The sequence below is a fragment of the Netta rufina genome (genome assembly GCF_964035555.1).
Source record: "Netta rufina genome assembly, chromosome: 1".
Classification (NCBI taxonomy): domain Eukaryota; kingdom Metazoa; phylum Chordata; class Aves; order Anseriformes; family Anatidae; genus Netta; species Netta rufina.
Genome location: NC_140123.1, coordinates 89456549 through 89470543, shown reverse-complemented (window position 1 = coordinate 89470543; position 13995 = coordinate 89456549).

Below are 13995 nucleotides of genomic sequence, written 5' to 3'. Positions count from 1 at the left end.
TGTCACCTCCACTGGTGACAGCAGACCTTTGCCACAGATGGGGCACTTACCCCACTTTAGGAAGTGGAACATCCCTACCTGGAGATCTTTAAGGACTCCTACAATCCCCAGAGCTTCCTTCCACCCTCAGCCATCCCGTGGCTGTGCGACACCAGGTACCCATGCGTACTGGAGGAGGTGTTTGGGCTCGGCCTGCTTCAAGCAGAGCTTCATGTGAGGGTGCTTCCTAAACACAAACCAGGCACAGGTGGTTCCTGCTGAGCACTGAGGGGTAATTCAGCTGCTGCTAGTGATGCCGGGACAGGATTACAAAACGACCTCAGCACAAATGAAGGGGAGGGATTTCTGTCAAGGGTTCAGGTTTATATTTCCCTCAGAGTGCATTTTTGAAGGATAGTAATGAAAGATCAGTCGGTATTGCATGTTTTGGAAGTTCAGCATGTCTTTGAGGACGTTGTTGGGAAGTCCCGTTGAGGATGAGCACAGGAGAGCGTTGGTACAGAAATGAGAGAATATTTGGCCTCTGACCAAGGCCCCTACTTAAAAAGAAAAAAAATAAGGAAGAAATGTGAGGTCTTTATCTCTGGTCCACAGCACTCAGGGCAGAGTTTCAACTGAATAATCCTTTGCTGTCCTCTGCAAGAGATGTGATTTATTTACTTCAGTAAGCTGCTGGGCTGCAAGTCACCACCAGGTACCAGGCAGGTTAGCTGGATGTTCACACAAACGTGAGGGGACAGTCCTGCAGGACGGAGGGGCAGGGGAAGGGGGAGCTTTCCGCCTTGTCTTCAAACAAAGTTTACCTTCTCCTTGCACCATGTTTCTCGTTTGTCTGTCCTTTTGCCCATCATTTGGCAATGTAGAGGGCTCTTGCTGTGGACAGGACCATGTGCCAGGCAGGGGAAGGAGGAACAGGAGCAGGGGAGCTGAGACACGGAGGTGCTTGCCTTGTCCCTCAGTAGCAAAAGAGATGGAGGGTTCATACAGCAGTGGGAAGCTATGGTGTAAAAGAGGTCCCTGGTTCCTGGTTATCTGACCGCAGCCCTATGTGTGCTAAGCCTGCAGCAGGACCAGCAGAGCTGCAGAGGCTGATTCCAGCTCCCTGGAGCAGAGGGAAATGCTGCGAGGTCCGAGCACAGCTCCTCCCCAGGACGACAAAGAGCGAGGGCTGCTGCTAACCAAGACAGGTGAACACCAGACCTTTCCCCCCTCCCCGATCGCCCCCTTTCCTGCTTTCTATTTCTCCTCCTTATTTATGTTAATGTGTGCTGCGTTGGAGCCATAATTAAATACATATTCATACAGACAGCGTACAAAGCTTCTGCCTGTACTGTGCAGCTCTCCGGAGCTTAGCTGCTTGAGACTTGTCGCAGGAAAATATTCCTCCCCATGAAAAGAGGCTTCCTACGGCTGGGCTCTATTATTGCCTTTTAATATTGCTGGCTCTCGCTACCCTGGGAAGGGTTTTCTGACAGACTCCTACTGGAGATACAGCTTTTGCCGGTGTAAGTTACACCAGTTTCCTGAAGAAACTGGGGCTTTCATTGCCAGAGGTATCTCACTGACGGTTGTAATTTGTTCCCACACTCTTTGCTATGCTGGCAAAACTTGAAAGTGCGGTTCCCTGTTTTTCTCTCGGTGCCTTTTCTCCCAAGTTAGCTTTTCTATCCTTGTGCTTACCCCAGCTGTTTCCCTGGGCACATCTGATCATCCATTGTCTTCACAATGGCTCGAAGTAATGAGAGGGGAGGGAAGATAACGCTGCTCGGAGGGTCTAATTGGGTGCTGCTTCCCTGTGACCGAGCGATATCAAAATCTGGAGCCTGGTTCACTTCAGAAGGGAACGCAGCAACGGAGGGAGCCAGGACAGCACCAACAGGGTTTGGGAGCTGATTTTGGGTCAGTCTGGCACAGAGGGGAGCTGAGAACAGCGTGGGTGGGGGAAGCACCCAGCAGAAGGCAAAGGCTGGTGACGGTGAAGGCAGCTAGCGGTGACAGCAGCTTTATCACGACAAGACAGACCATGTTAACCACCACACGTCAAAGGCCATTTCGGCTTCCAGTATCTCAGCCTCATGGCTCTATCATCCTCAGGAGAGGGTGCCTCTCCTCACCTCCCATAATCTGGCTCATCCTCTGGCACATGATGCAAGCCTTGGCAGAAGATTAAGCTCTCTGTGTGACGAGGTGATGTGCCAGCCCTCCATCAGAAAAGTTCCACGTGGTGGTCCTCCGTCCCCAGGGAGAGATCCCAAGCTGTGTGATGGGTCAGGTCAGAGGCAGCAGCTTATTGTGGAAGCTCCCTGCGTCACCCATACCCTGCTCCCTGCAAAACCACGTACAGCTCCTGGATGCTCCTTGTGCTGGAGCGTACCAGGCTCCAGGCTTGGAGCTGTAGGAATCGGAAGATGCTGGGAGAAGCAGCTGAATTTTAGGGCTTCACGAGCTGGCTGATGAAAAGGAAGCGGTGTGCTTTTGGGTAACTCTTGGCGTGAGGTGCTTATTTTCAGAAACTGCACAAAGCCCAGTTCCCCGAGCAAGACAGCGGCGGATCAAGGCCGAGCTTCACAGTCATTTCAAGCAGGCATATATAGGTCCTGCTACTGAAAGCAGGGGTCCCACACACAAAAGAGCAACCAGGCTGAGTCAGAACAAAGCCACGTATCCTATTACTCTTTGCTTTGCCGGTCACTAGCAACAGCAGCTACATAAAATGTTTCAGCACCTGATGCACACTGCTGCAGGCCGCCCTACAGCACGACCGCAAGAAATCCAGGCTGTCCTGGACTTGAGACAAGGGGATAGATTTTCTTTGCACCCAGAAAGTTGGCAGGGCACCAGAACCAGCGCAGGGTGTGTGCCCAGCAAGCCTGAGGAGCTCGTACCGTCCGTATGCCCTTCACGCCCTACAACTTTTATGAGGTTGCCTGTGACACAGCAGCGCGTTAGCAGAGCCTGCAGTTGTTCCACATCTGAGACCAACTCGTGCGAGTTTTTCTGACTCTGGAGAACAAGATCCCTGTGAATGTGTTGGAGTCCTAAGCCAGTCACAGCGCCAGGGTTTGAATGTTCTGCCCTCTGTTGAGAGTTCCCCTTTGAAAAACCCAAACAAAACCCCAAAACCACAGTGGCAGCGCACAGTTGCTGTAGTAAGCAGAAGAAAGCTCTCCTGCTGGCTGCCCCCTCCTGCTCCCCAGAGCTCCCTCCCTTGCTGGATGCAAGAGCATGTGAGGCCACGCAGTGACCTGAATGAGGGAATTAGTTTGGATTAAAATTAACCAAGAAAAAAAAAAAAAAGTGCCTGTGTGGGATCAGTTCTCGTCAGGCCAAAGAGGAAGATGACCTCAGGGTGAGACCTGGCGGCAGGGGACGCCGGGACAGCTTCGTCTTGGCTCAGTCTGTCATCACCAAACCGTCGTGTCAGCTGCTGTCCCCTGCCAGGGCTGTGCTGGGACTCTTCTGCTCCCCAGCCTCGCACCAACCTACAGACCAAACGGCCTCCTGCAGCTCAGCGAACGCAGAGAAGTGTCTGCACGGCCCAGTTGCTCCCAAGCACGAGCAGCTCGCCTCCTGCTTCTGCCCCAGCCACGGCACATGAGGTCTGGAAACGGTCCACCCAGGCCGTGCCTTTCCCTCTGGGCAGCTGCTGGCGGTGCAGAGCCTGTGGTTTCCCCGTCTGACTGGAAGAGTGGGTTGCGCTCAGCCTGTGTAAGGTGTCTCTAGCCGAAGTGGTTGCCCCGAGGACCGAATGGGAGTGGGGTGGCAGGCTGAAGCTGCTGTGGCATCTTCTCTCAGCTTGTGCAAAGCACAGCTCAGCTGGTTGAGAGAATCTGCCCCCAAAAAGCCTGGTGCTGCTGCGGGGAAACAATACAGGATGGGGCAAAAACACTGCCTGCTATTTATCATTTTTTTTTCCACCTCATTTTAGTAGGCATTTCAGGCATGCAGATGACACAAACAAGCTCTAGCGTATACCAGTGCCCACACGGGTGCCTTGTAATCAGCCTTCACCGTGCTGGTGGTGCTGCCAGCCCCAGTGTGCAGTCCCAGGCACAACGCCTTCATCTAGCCGGAGCCCGAGGATGTGAAAGGCTGGTACCGTATTTCATGGGAGGTGGGTAAGGATCAGTTTCTGAGAACAAAAGCAATCGGGCTGCTGTGTCTCTTGTCTTCTGGCTGCCCAGGCGAAGATAATCAATAATTCAAACCTAAAGCAAGCCCAGTAAGACAGAGAGCTCCACTTGCTCCTGCTCTGGACTTGTTGGAGCACCCTGGTCTTTGCTGTGCCACCCGCAGGTGCTGTGTCATTGCCAGGTGTTCCTCGCGGTGCCGTGGTGCACAGGGGCACCACACAGTCACCCGGGTGCTCTTGTTTAGGGGTGCTTTAAAAGCACAGTTTAGTGCTTGGGATTTCTCTCCCTGCTTGTGTCTCCGGTGCTACTGCTGGGAGCACAAATCTTCCCTCCTGGCGGGCATTTCCAAGGCGAAAGCGTCTGAGGCCATGACCGCCTCCACTTTTGGTCCCTTGCTATGCTGAGCACATTGCCGCCCCTTAAATAATACTAAAAATAAGTAATGATTATTATTAATTCCTAGGTTTACTGCTTCACTGGCCAAGGTAGACAACTGGTTATTGGTGAGTCCCGCTCGGTCCTGCTGAGAGGATTCAGTAGGGAATGAATTTCCTGTGCAGGAAAGGAAGGATAATCAATGGCGCACGTCAATAGCTAGGGATGGGGGCATCTCACGAAAAAATGATCGTGCCCTTCAAGAAGCTCCAAGCACTGTTAAAACCAGAGGTGAGGGGAACTAAGCCTCCCCCCTGCCCCCTCCACTTCAGAGGAGAGTCAGAGGAGGAACCGAACAGTGCAGCTCCCCTTGTCAAAGCTACCTCTGGAGGAAAAAGAAAACACCTCAGGATGCACGATGGGCTTAAGGATAACCAAGCAAACGCAGAGCACAAGGGTGGTAAATCTTTTTAAAAAAAAGTAAGTAAACAAGTGAATGGTGCTGTGAGAGTGCCTTGCTGGAACACGCATGTAAAGGAGTTTCCAACCCGCAGAAAGTCCACGTTTCTCCCACCTCGCGCTTGTCTCGCTCTCCTCTTCGTCGCTCTCAGACAGCAGCAGAACCCCCCCACACCTTTGATTTACAATTAAATTAAGAACTACTTTGGTAAAGAGCGGCGCTTTTCCCCGCCTGCTTTGCTTTGTGCCTCGGGGCTGTGCAGACCCCTATTGCTTGCTGCGCGAGAGGCAGCGTCGCACGGCTTGCGAGGAGCTGCAGGAACTGAAACCAGTTCTATGATTTATAGCACTAATAAGGCTCAACTGCCATTTCTTGTGGTTTCCTCCCAAGTTGTCTTTGATAATTTCTACTTGCGCTGTGTTTATTGTTGCTGCTGCTGCTGCTAGGGTTCGGTTGGCAGGTAACTGTTGCGCTGGTTTTGCAGGGTCTGCTCTTTTTCGGCTCTCTCTGTCGCGCGGTTATTATTAATGAACATTTGTGTTTGGGGAGTGCCAGGAGGGGCCGGAGAGGCACTGCCCCCCTGCCTCACCCCTCGTGCTCGGTGCTGCCGGAGGCACGAAGGAGGCGCCGTGCCACGGGGCGTTTGCAGCCGCATCTCGACAACCCCCCGCTGCATGGAGCAGCCAGCCTGTGGCCGTTCAGCCCTGCTCCAAGGGATGAGGCTGGCAGGGAGCTCTGGAGGCCGCCTGCTCCAAACCCTGCTCAAACAAGGCCACCCAGAGCAGGCTGCCCAGGGCTGTGCCCAGGTGGGCTTTGGAGATCCCCAAGGAGGAGCCCCCACAGCTCTCTGGGCAGCCTGTGCCAGGGCTCCGTCAAGGCACGGTCACCTCTTCTGCCATCAGAGCAACAAAGTCAGTGGTCACCAGAGGAGAGGTCCTGAGGGCTGTGTGCTGCTTTAATAAAATCTAATAAAATAAATAAAATTTAATAAAATTTTTCACCTTTTAGATTGCCCCAGCACGAACTTCCAGGGCTGGCACTTGGATCCCTCACCCCAGCCAGAGCAGGTCCCAGTGGTGGGGCTGCGTGCCAGCCATTTGGAGGCAGGACACAGTTGGCACCAAGAAATCCCAGTGGTAGAGAAACGGGATCCTACTGCTGCTGGGGAGAAAAACCCGTGTCAGGGAAGATTGGAAGAGGACAGACTTCTCAGGGAACGGCCAGAGTAAATGTAAGCTGCCTCCTGTGCAGACTGCTGGCTGGGCGAGAGAGAGTCTGTCTGTTCCCTCCAACTTGTGTTTTTCTCCCGAGCTCACTTTTGGACTGCTCTCTGCCTCTTTTTGTAAACTTGGCTCGAGGAAAGGCTGTGAAAACAACCAAACATTTTCACCCAAGGATACTGGAGAGTCTTTGCATACACTCACAGCTCTGCTTATATAATTTGCCAGGCAGCACAAGTGTGGAGGGCTGCGGGTAGCACCACAGAGGTGCTGACGAAGAGAGGCTGTGCCGTTTTTCCTTGCTCCTGAGCAGTAGCATCAGCCCGTGGCTGGCTGCAGCTCTGTGCATCATTTCTTACCTGCCAAGGTCTTCAGAGCCAGCGAGGCCAGCATATTGCACATGACAGTTGGCCTATCATCTCTACCAGGGCCACAAATCCTTTCTTTGTCAGCCTCTCCCATCACCAGGACCGTTTCTGTTGCCAACTATGATTGCCTGAAGGGCATTGGAGGGCCCTCAGCATCAGGTTTATCAGGGTGATGGTGTTACCTTCAAAGCTAGGCCACCCTAATGGCAGAGAACCCGGGACTTGGCATTGCCTTGTGCCCAGGAGAAGATAAAACCTCAGAGGAAAAGAAAATTAAAGGCACTGAAATACGAAAGCAGCAACAGAAGTTTCATAATGCAGCGTTTCTTATCGGAGCAAACTGCATACATCTGCTTTCTGGAGCCTGTAGTGTTTCAGGACACACTTGGGTTTGAAGGGCCGGTGGAAACTCAGCTTCTTTCATTTTCCGTGGTCTGATTTCTCAAGACAGGATGATAACTTCTCTCAGAGCTTTCCTTGGAAAAGGCACGGCCCTTGGCCAGCGGTGAGCCCCAGATCCTCGGCCACAGAACCCCCCTGCTCTCCGGAGCTGCATCCAGGCACAGGTCTGGCTGCGGTCGTAGCTCCTCACTGAGCCATGGCTGGAGAGACAGCTGAGTTAAATCAACAACGCGAGGACCACGCACTTCCAGTATCGAGGCGGTTAGATCCATCTGCTGCTTTTTGGAAAATAGTAAATTATTGCTTCATCCCCGGCTTCATGCACACACACACAAACACCCACAGACTTCACAGTCTGAGGATCTGCTGTCTTTCCTGCCAGAAGGGCAATTTCTGTTCTCATTTTCTATGCTCATTTGCCAGTAAAACCAGCTCCTTTTTTTAGGTGAGGTTTTGAAATAATTCTTACAGGCAGAGAAGAGGACCGGCACTTTTCATACTTTAAAATAACCTTCGTGACACCTTGCTGGGGTTCACCACTCTTTTCTGCTATCCCAGTGAAAATGAAATGGAGCAACCAAGGCCATTCAGGAGGTCAGCAACAACACCACTGCTCACGGCCCTCTGGCTTGTCTTCCAGACCATGCAGGCAGCTCTAACCTGAGTGAAGCTTCACTGCACCATTTGCACCATCTGATCGCTCGTGGCACAACGAGGCGCTTGAGTCAATCCGTAGGCTGTTTACACTTGAGAAAAGAGCATTCACAGATGAGGTGGAGGGTTTTCCAGGCATTAGTACATAGAGCAGATCAGAAAAGAGGGTAAAACACAGAACTGCAAGTCACTTTAAAACAAAGTAAAGACTTTGTTGGGTTTTTACATTTCTGATTCATTTTAAAATTAAATAATGCTTTTTTTTTTTTTTTTCCCTTCTTTCCTTTTCTCTCTTCCTTATAGACTTTTCCATCTTTGTTACTGAAGAAGAAAGACTAAGAAAGGGGAGGGGAAAAAGGGTCAGAAGACATTAGGAAATTCAAGTGGAACATGAAAATAAAAAATGGGTGAGATTCAGCTGCCTAACCTTAGGCAACAAGAGATATATGAGATACTTCAGGATTCCCTTCAGCAGCAGCTTTACAAAGGCACGGTATCTGTTAGGTCCTCTGTCATGTCTGCAGCTGTGCGCAGACGTCTTGGATGCTCCAGCATGTCTAAAGGGCAGCAGACGCCCTGGCTTGGGCTTGAGCAGCAAAATTGTCTTGACTCCTTCCGTCTTTGTTGAATAGAGCTGGAATTTTCTGAGAGATGCGAGGAATTTTAAGGAGGCAGAAAAACACCTACATATTTTGAGGGACTAAAAAGTAACATTCTCCCTTGTGTGAGTTTACAAAAATCTTAGTGTCAAGACTAACACATGGCATGCCAGCCCAATTGTGTTTGCTGCCATCTTCTATATGCACGCCATTAGCTGGCAGGCATACATAGAACTGAGGTTTCCGTAAGCTCTTCTTTTTAATGTAAAATTACCCCTCAGTGTGCTGAAGTCGTTTGTACCTCTACCTTGTAAGGTGTTAAATAAAAGAATCTGGCTTTTCTCTGTCAAGCTCTGTCTCTCACCTATATTCACACCACGAGGCATTGTGTACACGACGTTCGTAGCTATCATTTTAAAGTCATGTTAAAAATGTGCTCGGCGGTGCTCATGACAGGATATTCGCTATTTGCCTGAAAACCTCATAACTTATAGAAGCATTTACCATCAGCCCAATCTAATCTAATCATAATCAATACCGATACTGTGGGATCTTGTAAAACATGACCCATGTGGCAAGTTCTGCCACTTGCTAATTACGCCCTTGGAGGCAGCAGTCAATAACTCCCAGGGGTGAGATGGTTCCTACTTAGGTGTTTTCACGGAGTAACACTGACATTCAATAAGGACTTCCACAACCGCAGAAAACTTTACATCCTGGCATACAAATTAGAAGGTGTGTGGAAGATCGCAAGCATTTGGAGAATTGCTTTGAAATAATAAAGGAGCCGGCCATGGAGCCCTGCAATGCAGGCCTTTAGGGAACCGATGAGACAATTATTCTTTTTTGAATAAAAATATTTAAAAGAAGTTTGTGTTTCATCTAAAACCAACACAGCAGCCTGAACCAGCACATAAGTCACTTCAAGTACTTTCTTCAAAGAAAATGGTCAAAACCTTTGGCTTGGGTACTTCAGTGTAACTCCACGAAAGCTCTTGTAGCATCTGGCAGGTGAGAATCTGTCCAAATCAGTAGTTTTGCTACTGTTCAAAGCAGACAATCTTGTTCTTTCCTCTACATCTGCTATAAAAACATTTGTGGCAAGAGCAATTCATGAAATATAAAAACTTTAAAAGAAAAAGGATGGCAGAAAATACAAACTCACCGCCTTTTCCTCTCCTGGAGACCCAGATATATAGAAACTCATTTATCATTTCGTTTCAAGCTGTTGACGTAAGTGAATGAGTCTTGTGGGGAAAAACAAACAAACAAACCAAACCAACTAACCAACCAAACAACAAAACAACAAAACCTGCTGTTGGGTTTTTGTGCCACAGTTTGACCATCCATGTCAATTAGTTTAGCAGAGCAAGAGGGTAGGATGGATGGCTTGTCTATACCATATACGCATCCCAATATTGTGCTGTCAATGCTATTGTTCTTTCCTAATTTCATTGATTTGCCCACTTTCAGTAAGTGGGTATTTATTAGCAATAGCAATTAGTAATCTAATTTTTCATCTACGCAGGATGAAGGAATGGGCCCTGTAAACAAAGACCAGGACTGGTGAGAAAGCAATGGAAGGTGCACAGGAGAGGCAAAGAGAGGAGGAACATCGGTGCCCTGCACTGTAATCCTTAAAGACCTGCTCCAAATAACAGCATGGAGCTCCCGGAAAGCCCGAGCAGGAGTCACCTGCCCACATCCTGCTGGAGGGGCAGGTCCTGGCCCCATGCTTCACGTGAGACGAGATGTAAACTCATGCCAGCTTCTGAGTCCAAGCCAGCTGGCGTAATATGCCAGCCATGTGGGTACTCCTATGCTAATTGCTTCGCTTGCATCGCAGCTGACGTTCTGACGATGCCTTGTGTCATGCTCCAGGAACTTATGAAATGCGTGCCGCTGTGGTTGGAGGTTGTTGTCTCTCAGCACAGAGACAAAGCAAAACTGTACGGGCATGTACTCCCGGTCTGTTGCAAATGCAAAGTGTAATGGGTTAGTCTCTTCCATGCCTGAAGCTCCTCTCACTTTGCAGTGCAAGAGACTGGGAGCTTGCACATGTCTGGTGACCCTGTCTCAGCTAAAAGATATTTCTTTGCTGAGGCGTGGTAGGATTTTTAGCCATTCTAACGTGGTTATAGGGGTAAGTCTGGTCATGCCCTCATCTGTCTTTCCTTGCCTTATCTGGTTAAGGCAGTGCCCCTTTCAGAACAGAGACAAGCAATGTGACATTTCAGGTACTACAGCAATCTTAATTGCAAGTCATTCTAGTAGCTGAGGTGACTAATGTAATAAATACGCACACGTGCATTGATACAGACAGCACTCATTGCAAAAATGACTTTGCCAGTCATTTCTCTAAACTAACTAGCATATACTATGATGTGTACTCTGCTGCTGGAGTCTTAGCGGTGCCCCTGAATGTCATACAGCCGGGCCCCGCTCTTAAAAATAGCAGCAAGGTATGAATAAGTGCAGCTCGGTTCAGCAGGAAAGAAGAAAACATCACCACTGTAGGAACAGATGAGTTTGGTTAGGTCTTATTTCTCCTGCTGTCAAACTGCAAAGAAATAGCCGTGTTTCATAATGAAAATTGCATTTAATTCAAAATGAAACATGCGAGCACCCAAAAGAGAAGTGAGAGGAAGGGGTCAGATTCACAGGGGGAGGGTGGAGGTGAGAGGGCTGTCCCTCTGCAGCCTGGTGACCAGGTCGTTAGGGAGCAGACGTGCTCGTTTCAGGGGAAGAAGTAGGCTCAGTGTGTCAAAGATGCTAACATGACCCCGACACTCTGCAACGTTAAACACTTAAAAAGGTTTGGGGTTTTGAATTCAGAGACCTCAGCCTACTTGGTTACCATGGCAAGCAATCACCATCAGAAGTCTTTTAACCTTTAATTAAAGATACACAAAAAGGAGGAAAAACAGTTTAAGCACTTGAAAAATAAAGTATTAAGTAAGACTTTCCTTCTTAAAAGCATCCATTATTCCTCTCCCCTTAGTTGTCAACACTTTTTACAGCAATGCTTCCCTCCCTTTATTTAGGTTCCTAGCAGCAGTAGCTGTTCTTGGGGAAAGAGGGACACTCATCGAGACGGACTGGGTCTGTTGTTGCTACTCATTTTTGGACTCCCCTCTGCTGACTTGAAGACAGAAAAGGGAGAGAAAAGGACAGCGAAGACAAAAAATATGACTTCCTTTTCTGGTGTTGACTTTTACTTGCAGCCTCACTGCTAGACAGAGACAAGCACGACAGATGGCCTTATCAGCCCCTCTGAGATCTAGGAAATAGGTACCAGTGTCTGTCTCATTTAGACATCGCTTTCCCTGATTGCAGCTCGCAGCTTTGTTGCGCAACCCCTCCTATCTAGGATGGTTTGATTAAATGGAAGGTGAAAGAGAGAAAAAAGAGAGCAGCATGTGAGGAAACTGCAAAGCAACTAAGAGAGGGGTGACATTAGGACCCCAAATCTCATCTTCCAAGTGGGTTTCCAGGACTGAGCTGAAGTTGGTGGAGCTAGCAATGTGTTTCCTGGCCAGAAACTCGCCAGAAGGTCTGATCAGATCAAGTAACTAAGTGCTAACGGTGTCATAGTGCAAACTTAGGTCTCAAAGCTGGCCATGACAGCTGTAAAGATTTCGCCTTTCTGTCCATCTGTCCAAGCATCAATATCAAAATGGATGCCCCCAGAGGACAATGAACATGCCAGCAGTCACCATTAGGTTTAGTTCCTGGCACACAAATTTTGGTGCATTGATTTTGGCATCAGATCTTGTGCATCAGGCCTGATTTCAGTACAGTCCTTGGCTGATATCAGGAAGGCTTTCTGCTTGAACTAATTTGGTCTTCCCGTCTTTAACTTGTGCTGACTTCTACAAGTAATTTTCTTTAACAAATTGAGCTCTATTTTCTTACCATGGTGAGCTTTAGCATACGGGGCTGTCTGATATAGTGCTTGTGTAGGATGTGTAATGCCCTCCTCTGCTGCTGTGCCTGCCCTTCTTTCCCAGGAGGGTAACACAGCCATGACAGCAGGGGTATCCTAGGAGAGGCACACTGTCAGCGGTGCTCTCACATCCCTTAATAGTGCAATACTCATTAGCACAGGCTGGGGCAGCCAGATGAACCATGTCCACATGAAGGTCTCAGCTAGGGGTCTGGAAAGACTTTCTGCACAGACTGGGACACATCAATGGTGGGGAGTAAGAGCAATCCACCTTAGTATGCAGCGCAGCACAACCTTATGGTATTCTCCTGGGAGATAAGTGATGCTGGTTCAAGTTCCCCCAGGCAGAGGAGGAAATTAAACCCAGGACTCCCACATCCTTTATGAGTGAATAAAAAGTGGCTGTCTTCCACTCAGCTTTGTGAATATAATCCTGACATTTTTTCCAGGAAAGCAATTTGGTAAGTCCACACTGAATCCGACAATCGTTTCAGGACAATGGAAAAAACATTTTTCAGTGAGAAGAATACTGGCTACAAAAAAAAAAAAAAAAAAAAAAAAATCCCCTGAATGTAGTGACAATAAAACAACCAGACAGACCCCACCACTCTGCCACTTTATATCCAACAGCTGTGGGACAGGGAGACTCTAATGCTCGCAGACAACGGAGGAACTTATCTGGCAATGTGAAATCTTGCTAGGAAAAAAGGGTTCTGCGGGAGTAATGAAATCCTCTGGGAATGGTGGATGAAACCTGAGTACCTGTGGGACTGCCTTGAGTTCTGACACAACTACTGCGGTGTATAAGAAAACCTGCAAGGAACAGACCCGCTCTCCAGGCTGAGATGTGACCGATGTCCCAGTTATTATTAGGCACTAAAGGCCTGAAAAGGTTCAGGCTCCGTCTTTGTAAGAGTTTGAAGAGGGAGTTGTATGAGGCCTTGCTGACAGCTGTAAGATTGAAAAAGAAAGCAGAGGGAAAGGGGGCATTTCTTCCCTGACCTTCTGTAGTGGTTGCTCAGAGCTGTGTCTGATGGCCATGTCCAACGTGGACAGTAAGAGCTGACAGAAGTCAAAATCTGAGCGGCAAGGTGTTCTGCCACCACAGAAAAGCCACCTGGAGAAAGAAAAACAAACGTCAAGCAAGGGTGGGTGGGAGAGCTGCTGTTGTTTCCCTGGTGGGCTGTCTTTCTGGTCTTCTCCTGAGAGAAGAGTGGGTGAGCGTGTGAATGTGTGTGTGTGTGTGCTGGGCCGAGAATGGGCCCGGGAGCAAGTCAACAAGGAAACTTTCAAGGAGCAGACAGTGTCCTGAGCCCCGTCACGAGCAAGCGTGTCAGTGATGGCAAACAGTGTCAGCTGGTGGTGGCTGCTCCACCCTGCACTTCCCCTGCGCTGAGGGAATGCGGTGGCAGACGCTCCTCCTCGCTGCTCGCTCGGAGCTCCGGGCCGCGGGTGACAAACCGGTGACCTCGGCAAGAGGCAAAACTGAAGCTGCAACCGTGTGTTCATGGCCTGCTTTACGGAGGCAGGATGGAGCAGGAGACACGTTACACGAATCTGGAGTATGGCATCATGCAGCTGGACAGGTTTCTGTGGGTTTAGACAGGGACAGAGGGACTACATGCCCTCTTCAGGCACTTTGAAAGGCCTTGGAGTACAGAGAGGCATGAATCCAGCCTCGGTAAAGGTAATATTTTATTAGTATTGGTCTTATATTGGTGTGAGCACACTTGATTTCCCCCCCCGTCTAGACAAGGCCTGAGTATTTTTTCCAGTGCAACACCGTGGAATTGGTATAAGGGCTGCCTGGAGATATACGGAGCCATGTCTGGTTGTCG